This window comes from Apium graveolens, chromosome 3 (genome assembly GCF_009905375.1).
Source record: "Apium graveolens cultivar Ventura chromosome 3, ASM990537v1, whole genome shotgun sequence".
Lineage (NCBI taxonomy): Eukaryota > Viridiplantae > Streptophyta > Magnoliopsida > Apiales > Apiaceae > Apium > Apium graveolens.
In genome coordinates this window covers 106,931,055-106,944,856 of record NC_133649.1, presented here as the reverse complement: position 1 = coordinate 106,944,856, position 13,802 = coordinate 106,931,055, and the positions used below count along the sequence as shown (strand labels likewise).

Below are 13,802 nucleotides of genomic sequence, written 5' to 3'. Positions count from 1 at the left end.
TATTTGAATAATCGAAAATAAGTTTGATTATCGAAACATTATTCTTTAATAAAATAAAGAATATTATTTAATAAATAAGCGGAGTCATAAGTCCTCAAATGAATATTCAAAATAATATTCATTAAATAAAATAAAACGAGTCATAAGTCCTCGAATGAATATTCAAATTAATATTCATTAAATAAAATAAACCGAGTCATAAGTCCTCGAATGAATATTCAAAGTAATATTCATTAAATAAAATAAAGTTATCGAATAAAACTTATTCGATTAATAGTTTTGAAAACTATATCAATATATATATATATAAATATAGATATATATATAATATACTCGGGAACATCGACTCCCGGTTTTAGAAAATGTTCACCTTTGGGTCCCCTATACTAAGGGTATACGCAACTACTGCTTATCTCTAGCATAGGTATTATGCAACTTATAAGCAATTGAATCAACAATATATAACAAGATTACGAAACAGACATGCATATATACCATATCACATGCTCCAATATATCGCAAGATTTGCTACTAACAAACATGCACTTATCACAAGATAATGCATATACATATATTTACATCACAACAACAGTATAACGGGTAGAAAACTTGCCTGAGCGGCTGGGGGTTATAAATGGCTTGGGACGAGTCTGGTAACCTATAAACAACATATAAGTTGGAATTAAACCAAAGTCACTTATAAATCTATACTTTAACCAATTTAGACTCTAACGCTCGCTTTGCGCTTAATGATTCTCTTAAGTCGCTCGAGTACCCTCGGCTCCACCATTTTTAATAAATTAACCATTAAGAGTTTTAAGGTGATTTTTTCGCGAGTGCCTTACCAACTACCTAATACACTTTACATAAATTTTTAATATTCCAATTAGTCCTTTTTGGTCTTTAACCTATGTTTCAAAGTAAGGCGAGGGGTAATGGTTCGTTCACGAAACGCCGTTACTTAAAACGGTCGTTTCTCCTAAACCGTACATCGGATTCAAACGAACCACATATCAAAACGAAGCTTGTAACATGAAATATCTAATCATGGAAATGGTAAAAACCTAGCAGTGAGTTCACGGGTCCTAATGTTAAGAACAAAAACAGTCTAAAGTAAATCGGGCATTACGACGGCTATGTTTACGCGATTACCCAAATTTATACCACTCCAAATCAACCCACAATCAACATCCCAACCAAACTCCATCAATAATTTACCATAACAGCCCCAACAACTCAATATTATCAATTTATAATATTCTCAAACATGAATTTAAACTATACTTAAGTTCATTAATCAATAATCCAAGAATTACAACTCCAAAAACATCACAAAACCAACGAACCTCTACATACACAACAATCAAGCCTCTCATGAACTATAACAACAAAACTAAACCTAATACTCAAAGTAAATTTAGGGTTTGGAGGGGTTATACCTTCCTTGGAGAGTGGAGAATCAAGTAATTAGCTTGGAATCACCCTTAAAAGTCCTTATCCAAGCTTAATCTAAACAAAAACTCAAGAACAAAAATTTTAGTTCTTGAAAAACACTATTCACCCTCTTCTTCCATGATTTTTAGGAAGAGATTGTGAATGAATTAGAAGCTCAAACTTGTAGGATAGCTATATCTATGCATAAGGAGTCTTAGATAATTACCTTGCTAATTAACAAAGCTTGGAGCTAGGATTTTGACTTTTTCTTTCTTTGAAGAAGAAGAAAGCCGAGAGCTTTTGATGAAGAAAGGGAAATAACTTTGTGTTTTTGGTGAAATGAATTGTTGGTTGGCTTGGTTGATTTGTTTTGTTTTGTTTTATTACCTTTTACCATGGTAACTTTTGTGTGGTTCTTAATCAACCAACAACACACCTTTCTTTGTCATGCTTATGTCACCTTGTTATGTCACCCTCCCCCACTTGTCCTCCTATTATTGGTTTGATGACATCATCATCCCTAACCTCCTTGATTAACTCTTAATTGCTTGCCTAATGACCGCTGATCTGTTGTGCGGTTAGCTTAACTTTCGTTTTCGTTTATCGTTTGAGGGATCATACCCGAGATCTTATTACTTAGGTTTCCTTAACCTTTCTCAATACATTATATTCCTTTTATGATCCTCTCTTATAATCCTTGAATTTAAATCCTTTTTATTCTGTTACCTTATACTCAATTCTTTCTGTATCTGGTAGATTTCCGGGAAAAATCAAAGTGTTCGGATTTGGATTTTGACAATCTTTACATACACTTATATACCACATAGAGTACTAATAATATCCCAGAAGATCAATAAAAGAACCCCTACATAGTGTGGCATGAAAAGTTTTCTTATTCAGCATAATCAGCAAAACACTATTCATAAGGGTTTCAAAAATTCCAAAAATTGGGGTTATTACAAACAATGATCAGTTGAAATGATTTATAAGAATCAAGTTTCTAGATAAACAATAAATAGAATTGGATATTCTTTTCATTTTTAAAAACCAAGGTTAGGCTGCTGATCAGTCACGCACTAACCCCGAGCAAGGCTCCCAGCTTTGCTCTATATACTGGATCCAAGGCACGCATTGGCCTAATATGACCACGAATCTGGTCTGACCAGGAATCTGGTCCACATTTATAAAACCATCCAATTCTAAAATAATTCAATATGATAACCATTGCAATTCAATAAAAACAGAATCATGATTAACATTGATAAAACATTTATCTCAGAGTATAAAACATTTCACAGGTATCACCAGGGTGTATCAAGGTGTAAATATGAAGAACGGCCTCAAGCCTGATGAAGAATCAAGTATCTGAAGAACAATGGTTCAATGATAATACATGGTATTTATCTTTGATGTGATAGGGTATTCCAGGTGTATAAGTTTCTGTATGCTCAAGAAATTTTATTAAAATACTTGGTTTATGGTGTGTATGTATTTGTGGAGTAGTATTGTATTGATATGGTTTAATATCTGGGAAATCAACCGTTGGTGGTTTACAAAAAATAAAGCTTACAGCTCAAGTTCAATGATATGATCAGGGTTCAAGGTTGACTAGTTTAAAGCGCTTGCAATGTAAAACAAGATTTATTTTGAATACTAGCAACATGTTATGAGAAAGTTCAGAAATATTTGCAATATATCTCAAGGAAACGTTCAAAAGGACTTGCCTTATCACAGATGATTTCCAACTTTACTTGTACACATCTAACAGTTTTACTTTTCAATCACTCTCCTTCTTTTTCTATGCCTTGCTTCTATTCGTCAATCATTTGCCTTCTCTTTTTACGCTTCAATTCTATTTATGAATCACTGACTTTCTTTTTCTATTCCTCGCTTACTCTGCTAGGCATCACAAGTATCTATCAATACTGAATCTCATATCATTCTATTAGCCACATAGACGTCATAAGCTTTTATCTACCCTTCGTTCTACCCAAATCTGATTTACGGATTAAAAGTTATAGCAAAAAATGTCAAACAATAACCACATAGGCATATAACACATCAATCAGATAGTACATAGCATGCAAGATATTCGATTAAAATAATTTTTTTCAAAGAAGATTCGGGGTCAAGATGATTTTCCTCGTATTTAATACGAATTTTTAAACATTTTTCGGAATTAAAATGGGCCTCCGAATCATTTTATAATTAAATAATAAGGTTCGAACGCCTGAATCTGACTTTAAAATAATTTTATAATAATTATTGAGCCTTGAAAATAATTTAAAATAATATTTTGAAGCTCGAAACTATTTTTTGGAAATTTTTAAATTCAAATAAATAATTAAATATAATTAAATAATCAATTAAAATTAATTAATAACTAATTAAATTAATTAATCAATTAATATTTAAATTAATTGGCTAATTAAATAATTAATTATCAACTAAAATTAATTAACTAATTAATTAAGATTTATTTTTATAATTAAAAATAATTTTCAGAAATTAAATAAAGAATTTTGGAATTTTGAAATAATAAAAATCGATTTCTGAAAATAAATATAAACAGAATATGACTTTTATAAATTTTATAAACAGAAGTTTGATATTTTCAAAAATACTGAAACCTCAGTGACTAATTTGTAAAAATAGGTTTTGTGAATTGATTTCTGAAATTTTCTGGATCAAAACCGGGTCAAACCCCGGTTCAAAATTCACCCGATTGGGTCACCCAACTGTTAAAGAACTCGCCGGAAAATGCAGAATCCGGCAAGTCTAATTCGAGCAATTCCACGAATCGTTTAATTATGTTCTTTACATCAATATACTCCTGATCTACCCAGCAACCCGTGACCGTGCTCTGTTCTTGCTCGTAACCCCAGGGTCGAGTTTTCCGGCGAAAACACCATTAAAACTGACCGGGTTCGAGCTTTTCTGGCGAGGCAACACAGGAATCCAACATAGCAATTAAACACATAAATCACCTCCTTTTAACACGATTTATAGGCTGGTACTGATCAACCGAACCCATAATTAACAGAATTGAAAACCCCAAATTGAATGAAGAACATTCAAACAATTAAAAACCCTAATTTTACAATTTCAAGAATCAAACCTCAATTTCTATATGTTATTGAACTCCAAATTAGTCATACAATATACCAAAATGACAAGGAAGAAAAGATCCACATGATTATGCAATCAAATCACATCAAAAACATCAAGAACAAAATTTCATAATTTGATCTTTAAATAATTCGAATTAAAACAATTAAATAGGGAAAACACCTTGATTTCTACACAAAAATAGATAGTTGATTCAGAAAGAGTTTTTTGAGAGCTTCGTTTTGATATATTGCACGCCCGAATCGGAGTTCGATAACGCCATCGTTTGTGCGATTGATTTTCAAGAACGCGGTATTTTATTAGGGTTTTCTCGGGTTTTCACTGGTTTGTACTGTCTGAATATGATTTTACGAGTAAAATGAAATTAAAAAAGGGCTATTTATATTTACGGAATATTAGTACGTTCTGGATCGTGTTGGATCGATAAATACGTTTCTTAGCCGCTAAGTAACTATAAAACGATCGCTTTGGATAAACATTATCCTGTTTTGGATAAGCATTATCCTATTTTGGATAAGCATTATCATGTTTTGGATAATTATCAAAACCGTGCTTTTATAAAACGGTTTGTACAAAGATAATGTTATCGAAAAGGGTTAGCGTATCGAAAATATTACGCCGGGTCAAACCGTAATCCGGATCGAAAAAGTCAAAACACGGAAAATGTCTGGAATTACCAGATTAGGTTAGGAAGGATTTTTCGGAAGAGTTTCAGGTTGTAAAAACGTAAAAGACGGCTGAGGTTGGACGATTCCCGGCTTTATAAAATAGTTTTGTAATTATTCAGAAAATAATTAATAAATTCATAAATCAATATAAAATCATATAATACACCAAAAATTTCCAGAAAAATACCTTAATTATCTATATTTTATTCTGGATATAATAAAATTAACATACTTATATTTTACCACATATAAACATCCACATAACAACACTAATCATCAGATAATTCACCAAAAATCATAATATAATCACATAATAATTATTTATCAATAAAATAATTACCCGCTATGTCCTGGATATTACAACCTTCATCATCTTCACTATCTGAATTCCCCAACAAGGCCTTCTCTAAGGCATCTGACCTTATCAATTGATCAAGTTCTGAAGTAACCACAGAATCAACCAATTCCACCTTTAAGCACTCCTCATTTTCAATAGGGAATTTCATGGCATTGAAAACATTGAACGTCACATCCTGATCCAGTACTTGCATAGTGAGCTCACCCTCCTGCACATTTATCAAGGTTCGGCCATTAGCGAAGAAAGGTCTTCCTAAGAAAATGGGAATTTTCTTATCCTTCTCGAAGTCAAGAATTACAAAATCAGCAGGAAAGATGAATTTGTCCACCTTGAACAAGGCATCCTCCACAATGCCTCATGGATATGTAAGCGATCAACCAACTGTAAGGACATATAAGTAGGCTTTGGATCAGGCAAATCCAACTTCTTGAAGACAGGCAAAGGCATCAGATTGATGCTAGCTCCCAAATCACATAAATACTTGTCGAATGACAAGTTTCCGATGGTGCAAGGAATAGTGAAGCTTCCAGGTTCTTTAAGCTTCAGAGGCAACTTTTGTTGCAGCACAACACTGCATTCCTCCGTAAGAGCGACAATCTCTAAGTCATCGAGCTTCACTTTCCTAGAGAGAATACCTTTCATAAACTTCGCATAGCTAGGCATTTGTTCAAGAGCTTCAGCGAAAGGTATGTTGATATGAAGTTTCTTGAAAACTTCCAAGAACTTAGAAAATTGCTTATCCAGCTTTTGCTTCTGCAACCTCTTAGGAAAATGAGGTGGATGATATACCTATTTTTCCCCTGTATTACCCTCAGGAGGAGTGTTAACAACAGCTGTCTTTCTTGGTTCCACTTCTGCTTCCTTCTGCACTTCTTCTTCATCCATAACTTCAACTTCCGGAACTGGAGATTTTTCGGGATTTGCAACCTTCCCAGACCTCAATGTGATTGCCTTGACCTGCTCTTTAGCTTCCCTCTTGCCTGGAAATTTAGTGTCACTAGGGAGTGTACTAGGCATGGGCAATTTCCCCAATTTGATTCTCTAAGGTCTTAATAGAATCCGCTTGGCTCTTGCACATGAACATCAACTCCTCTAATTCAGAGTTTTCATTAGATTGTTGTAGCTGCTGAAGTTGGAGTTGTTGTCTTAGTGCATATTGCGGCTGTTGAAAACCAGGAGGGTTGTATTACTTAGCTGCATACTGCTGATAAGGCTGTTGCACCGTATTCTGAGTGTTGCTCCAGCTGAAGTTAGGATGATTGATGTTGTTATGATAGGTAGTTGGAGCTGGTTGCTGCGACATATGAAAGTTGCTCATGAACTGAGCTGATTCACTAGAAATAGCACACTGGTCCGTCTCATGCGCACCAGCACAAAGCTCACAAACACTAGTGATCTGATTAACTCCAAAATTAGCCAAAGAATCCACCTTCATCGTCATATCCTGAAGTTGAGCAGCTATAGCAATAGCTGTATCTACTTCCAGAATTCCTGCTACTTTGACTTGAGGCATTCTTTTAGTTGGGTTCTGGTATTCATTAGCAGCCATCAGTTCAATCAATTCATAAGATTCATCATAGATTTTAGCCCATAAGGCTCTTCCTGATGCTGCATCAAGCATGGGTCTAGAAGTTGCACCCAACCCATTATAAAAACAATTAATGAACATCCAGTCAGGCATCCTATGATGAGGACACTTCCTGAGCATATCCTTGTAGCGATCCCAAGCCTCACACAAAGATTCTCCTGTTTGCTGCGTAAATTGAGTAAGAGTATTCCTGATTGTAGCAGTCTTCACCATAGGGAAGAATTTACTGAGAAACTTCTGAGCCAGATCATCCCAAGTAGTAATAGAGCCTGGTGGTAGAGAATGCAACTAACACTTATCCTTATCCCTCAGAGAGAATGGGAAAAGCCTCAACTTTATAGCATCTTCAGTAACTCCATTGAACTTGAAAGTGTCGCAGATCTCGATGAAATCCCTGATGTGCATGTTGGGTCTTCTATAAGAGAATCCCCAAACTGAACTGAAATCTGTATCATCTGAATCGTGATCGACTTGATTTCAAAGGTGTTAGCCGCGATGGCTGGCCTGATAATGCTAGACTGAATATCATTGATCTTCGGCTTAGAATAGTCCATCAAAGCCTTAGGATTCGCTGTTTGATCTCCCATTATGACTAGAACTTCTCCTTCAACTTTCTCATCAACAAAAGCTTCTTCAGCCTTCTTTTCAACAAGTACTTCTTCAACTACTTCCTCCGCTTTATCCAGTGTTCTCTTGCGAGATCGAGAACGCGTTAGCATACACGCTCTCTAGAGTACCTGAAATATAATAAGTACCCAAGTAAGTAACAATATCCGAGTTAGTGAACTTTAATGACCACTGATGACAAGCACATAAACTAAAAATTAACACCGAGTCCCCGGCAGCGGTGCCAAAAACTTGTTAGGACGAAAACACGCACTAATATTCACGCAAGTATACGCGATCGCAAGTAATATAGAATTAATTCTAGTTCATTCCCACAGAGACTGGTTTAGGTTAATTTCAATTAATGTACTTATGCAACGATGGTATGGTTATTATTCAACGCTAAGATGATAACAAGTTGAGATTGTTTATAACTAAGATTATTAACTAACATGCAATTAACTAAGAGATTAAAATGTTGATTTACTTATATATTACAAATATGAGATTCTAACTTCATTACTACTTTATTCAATAGCCTTTTTGTTCTTAACCTTATCATGCAATGGTGATGACACTAATCAGACAACACGAAACTAGTAAGCGCCAACTTTCGTTGTACAAATACCCTACTACCAGACATCCACAAAAGAGATAGAAGCTGAATAGACTCCAATTATGTTGAGACCCTATATGTCTATAGAATTTGACAACATAACGGTTTAATGAACAAGTTATCTATCGTGATTATATAGGGCAAGTAAGATGGTTAAAATTACATACGAATCATGCATATCAAATATATGAACCTATGCTAGCTTGGCAAGTTCTAAACCTCTATATTCACTTTCACTTCAATAGAGATTAACACGCTATCTTATAAGTTCGCGACGCTCATAAGACGAATAAGCACAACCAATACTAGGATATCATACAATCACCACACACTAAGGTATCAAAACATATTAACTATTGAAATCCATAAGTAAATCCGCTAGGACCCCACGATAACGATTAGCCTATAACCGAACTCATCATCACCGTGGGTTCCGATGAAAGTATGGTATAATAAACTAAGTCTTTATAAAACTGAATAATTAATCAAAGCACGTTAAACAAGAGTATAGGTTCAAAAAACAAGAAAACTAGCATCCAAGATTACAACTTAAAACAAAGAATCACAAGAATAAACTAGATCCTCTTCGCCTTGGTTGTATTTGTGCTCCTAGGTCTTCTCGCCGTCTTCTCCTTAAGCTCAGTTTCATGTTTCTCTGAAAAACGACCTTAAGTTATCATTATATAGCAGTCCAATTAATCCAGAAGCCCAGAAAAACCATCTTCTATTTGCAACAGGATTCTGAAATCCCGACCTAGCACGACCGCACGCTTTATCAGCGCGGGCGCGTTGCAACTCTAACAACCCGGCGTGGCTGAGTGCTTCACAGCGCGGGCGCGCTGACATTCTGGAAAATCTTCTGATTTTTTTTCTTGACTGGTTTGAGATGGCATTCCACAAGCAAACTTCCTAGATACCTTCTTAACACCAATTTAGCACCAAAGCACTGCTAAATCTCCTTGATCCCTTATTTATTCCTGAAATACAAAATACTACAAAAATGCATGAAAAACACAAACAATGTTAGTCCCTTAATAATATAGCAAGAATTACAGAAGGGGGGTTGAATGGAATTGTGAACCTTTTTCTCGAAATAAAAATGATCAACTCGAATATAGATATAATGTTTTGATTAGCACAATGCGGAATAGAAACTTAATAGAATCAAAACATAAGTAATTAAAAACAAGAGTCTTAAAAAACTTTCTGGTGGATTTAAAAAATTCCACCAGAGATATATATAATATATCGAGAGGACTCTGTGTGCAGGAATGCTCACAGCTACTTACAAATTGAACTACTGAGAATACAGGAAATGCTAATGATTCTGCTTACAAAGATTTCTCTGTTTTTGTGTTTCTCAGCTATCTCAGTTATTTTTCTATTTGCTACTCTCTTGGTTTATATAATACCAAGATTACAAAGTCAAAAAGACTGAACAAATATAAAAACTATCAGTCTTAAGCTTTGCTGCTTTTCGTCCTCTATCACCCAGTTAATGGGCTTCCACAGTGTGTATGTATACATCTCGACGGCTGTGTGTCAGCTTTCACTGTTCAACTACTGTTTGAATTCTTCATATGATCATCCGTCGACTTTCAGAACATCCGTTGATGGTTTAATTGATCATCCGTCGACTGCTATATTAAACATCCGTTGATAGTCATTTGATCATCCGTCGATGGCTTTGTTAATCATCCGTCGGTAGCTATTTTGGCACTTGACTCTATTTCACTTATGCAGAATTACAAGACATCATTTATGTACAATTAATCAACCTATTCTGCATATCTAGTTAAAGTCAACATGACTTATATGCTACTACAGATTCTATACAAAGGTGCATACATAACTTTGTTACAAACTTATTATTACATAAGCTACTCACTCGATGGATAATAAGTTAATCATCCGTCGGGACTATAATTCTTATCCGTCGAGTGCTACATAATTTCACTAAGTAAAATCTACTTAGATGTTTTGTTTATGAAATCATCAAGTACACAACAAATGCACAACAATCTCCCCCAATTTATGTCTACTGGAATTGTAGCCATAAATTAAGAGATACTTGATGATAACAAAACATCCTGAACATACATCTTTAAAGATAAGTAGATAAACTGAAAGTACTTCAATTAAAAAAATGTACAAGGTTTGGCTCACAGTCAATTCAAGATGCTCCTCTAGCCTGAGCAGATTTTTTTAGTTCCTTGAAGGACTGGATCTTCTTCCAAGCTTTCTGTTATTTTCCTCAATTTGATTCTGGAGCTGCCTGTGGAATTCCAGTTCATCAGATTCTGAGAGATCTAGCTTTTCTTGCATTTCCAAGAGAGTCTCATTGCTAGAGATACTCAGTTGGTCTTCTAATATGAAGAATCTTCTCACACCCTTGTCATCCATGAATTCCATCAGCCAGTAGGGCTTAGATACACTCTTCTCCCTGTATATGGGATGATTAGTGTCTTTGGGAGTGCATCTTTAGCTCTAACACTCCTCAGCTCTTCAATCTTCTTCAATACTAGTCTTCTTGCAGTTACATTGAACCCAAAGTTTTTCTTGAAGGATGAATAGACTTTAATCAGCACAGCTTGGCTTTCTTGAAGAATCCTGTGAAGTGGCCACTGAATCTCCCTTCCTCCTTTGTACTTGAACACCAACCTTTCAGGTAGGTTTTTGTATGCATCAATTGCCCTTACTTCATCCAGTTCATCCAGATAAAGATTTAGATTTGAAAATTCTTTGATGTTACACAAGTACAAGTAGTCTCCCCTGTTGACCTTGGGTTGAGCTTTAACTACTGACTTGGATTTGAGAGGTGACAGCTTCACTTTCTTGACTGCCCTTGACTTTGTCCTTTTTGGCTTGCTAAGGATTGGTAAGCTGAAGTCAGGAATTGGTATGTTATCCCACTCTATTGGCTCATCCTTTGGCACAATAGGTTCACCATGTATGTTCCTGTAGGGATCCACCACCCTTATGTCTTCAAATACCACAGAGGGCTTTGATGCTTGAGTTGTAGCTGGTGTGGATTCCTTAGGAAATTGATCTTCCAATTCCTTGTCAACAACATCCAGTTTCCTTTTTGTTCTTCTAGCCAATTCTTTCTTCCTTGGGGATTTCTTTTGTTCTTCAATTTTCTTCTTTGATTCAGCAGCTTCAGATGGTTGAGAGGGAATTTGTTGAGAAGAATTTACAGCCTATAGCTTGGCCAAGATAGCAATCTGTTCTTTCTTTTGTTTAGACTTCTTTGCATCTAGAGCAGCTTGCCTCTTTTCCTGCTTTAATCTGGCTTTTTCTTCTTTCTTTGCTTGAGCAAATTGTGGATGTCCAGCTACCACACAAATTTCCTTTCCATTTCTGAATATCTTAGCAATTCTCCTTTTTGAAGCTGAATCAGCTGGATCTTTATAGAAGACAATAGATCTTGACAAAAGCTTCTTTTCATCAGGCTTGGGTGTCTCATACACAGTGTCCATGGGGTTCTTCCAAGATGATTTTGGATAATTTGCCCTTGGTTTAAGAATTGTTTCAGCCTTTGTAGACTTGATGCAGGAAGATTGTCCTTTTTCCAGATAGTTCATGCTCATCTCATTCACACTGATTGGCTTGACATGAGAGTGATGGATGGCTGACTTAACTGGCTCCTTGAGTAGTTCAAACTTTTTCTGTATCTCCTCATCAATCTGATTCCAGTTGATCAAACTCAACTTTCCTTTTTTAGCAACTTTCAAATTTGCTGCTGCTGCTTTAATTAGATCTATACCATCTGCAACTGTTGGCTTGCAGATAGTAATTGAAGGTACAATTACTTTTCTGATTTGTACTTGAAGTTTCTCCCCCTCAGTTGGCCCTTTCCCCCCCTTACTTGATTCTCTCTCCCCCTTTTTGTTATCATCAAGTTGAGGAGTTAGGCCTTGTGCTTTATCCAGTTGCATGAGAAGATTTGTCTGAGTCTGTTGATTTTGAAGAAGGATAGCCACTGAATTCTCAATAACTTGAACTCTGTCTTCCAGCTTGGCTAGCTTCTTTTCAGAATCTGATTCTCTCCTCAGTCTCAGTAATAGATCTTGCATGGTACCATAAGGCATTACTGAATCCAGCTTCTCAGAATTATAAGTTTTCAAGTCAGCTATATCTCTTTTCAGTTCATCCACACTCAGATTCTGTCTTAAGTGCTGGATCTTGAGATGTAGAGAGTCTAGGTGAGCTTGAAGAATGGCCTTGGTACCATCATCTGAAGTTTCCTGAAGGGCCTTTTGAATAGCCATCACTTGCTTGACCAAAGATACACCAAATTGTCCTGCTGTAGATTCCTTTGTCCATGCCCATCCAGGTAAATTTGAAACAGAACTTGGGCCTTCATCTCCCCCTAAGTTCATGCTTCCATCCAAAGAATCAGAGTCATCATCATTAGAATTTACTCCAAATTCTTCAGATGGCTCACCAGTTTGAGAAGGCATCCTATTGACAGCAGCTTTATCTCTTTGAAAAGATTCTGAGGTGTGTACTAAATTTAAAGTGTGTTCTGCCTCCACATTGCCCTAAGCAGCCAACAATTGATAGGCTGACACGGGATGAGTAAAAGTGTCAGCATCCAAGGAAATGTTATCAATTTCAGCTTTGTAATGTTGCTGAAATTGTCTTTCCTTTTCAGCATCATCCACAATCATTAACTCACTAGCAATGGCTGGATCCACCCTTATTTCTCTTGTACCTGCCTTTCTCTCATAATCTCTCTTTTGTTGCATCAGGGTCTCACCCTGGCTCCCCACCCTCACACCCTCACCTTCACCTACTAAGGTGGGACTCCTCTCACTCACTTTTGCCAATCCTGAATAAATGGATTGCTGAGATTCACTCTTTTCCTCTCCTTTTGCCTGGGAGCAACCCAGCCTCTCACTCAATGCACTCTCCTCTCTCAGTCCTAAGAGTGACTGTATTACCACTAAATCTTCTGCACTAGAAATAATTGAAGTTTGAAGTTGTGCAGAGACACTCGACGGATAAGTGATATCCATCGGGTGAGTGGTAAAGCTATCCGACGGATAACTGCTGTTAAGCTTATCCGTCGGGATACAATCACTACTCGACGGATGAGCAATATCCATCGAGAGAGTAGAAATGAATGAGGTGGGAAGAGAAACTATTGTTGACTCTGTGTTGATTGAAGTTATTTAAGGCACAGACGTCACAATAGTATCTGAAAGAATTGGCAAGTGAGCCAACATATCATCTGAAAGATGATGCTCACTTGCACTAGATTTTGGCTTCCCCAACAGAGTTAAAGAAAGGGAATCAGGAATTGAAGTGTTTATCATATCCACTTCCAGAGAGTTTGTTGGTGAGTATGGTGTTTCAGAGGCTTCTATTATGAGAGATTTTAGCTTTGACTCCACATTT

At 36.1% G+C, this 13,802-nt stretch overlaps 1 non-coding gene across 1 annotated transcript; it reads left to right on the top strand.

Annotated features, from left to right (window-relative positions):
* Window positions 1–7,268: 7,268 nt before the first annotated feature.
* On the top strand, window positions 7,269–7,375 carry LOC141716122 (small nucleolar RNA R71). Its single transcript, XR_012572843.1, has one exon. It is a non-coding gene; the product is annotated as a small nucleolar RNA R71 (small nucleolar RNA).
* The last annotated feature ends 6,427 nt before the right edge of the window (window positions 7,376–13,802 follow it).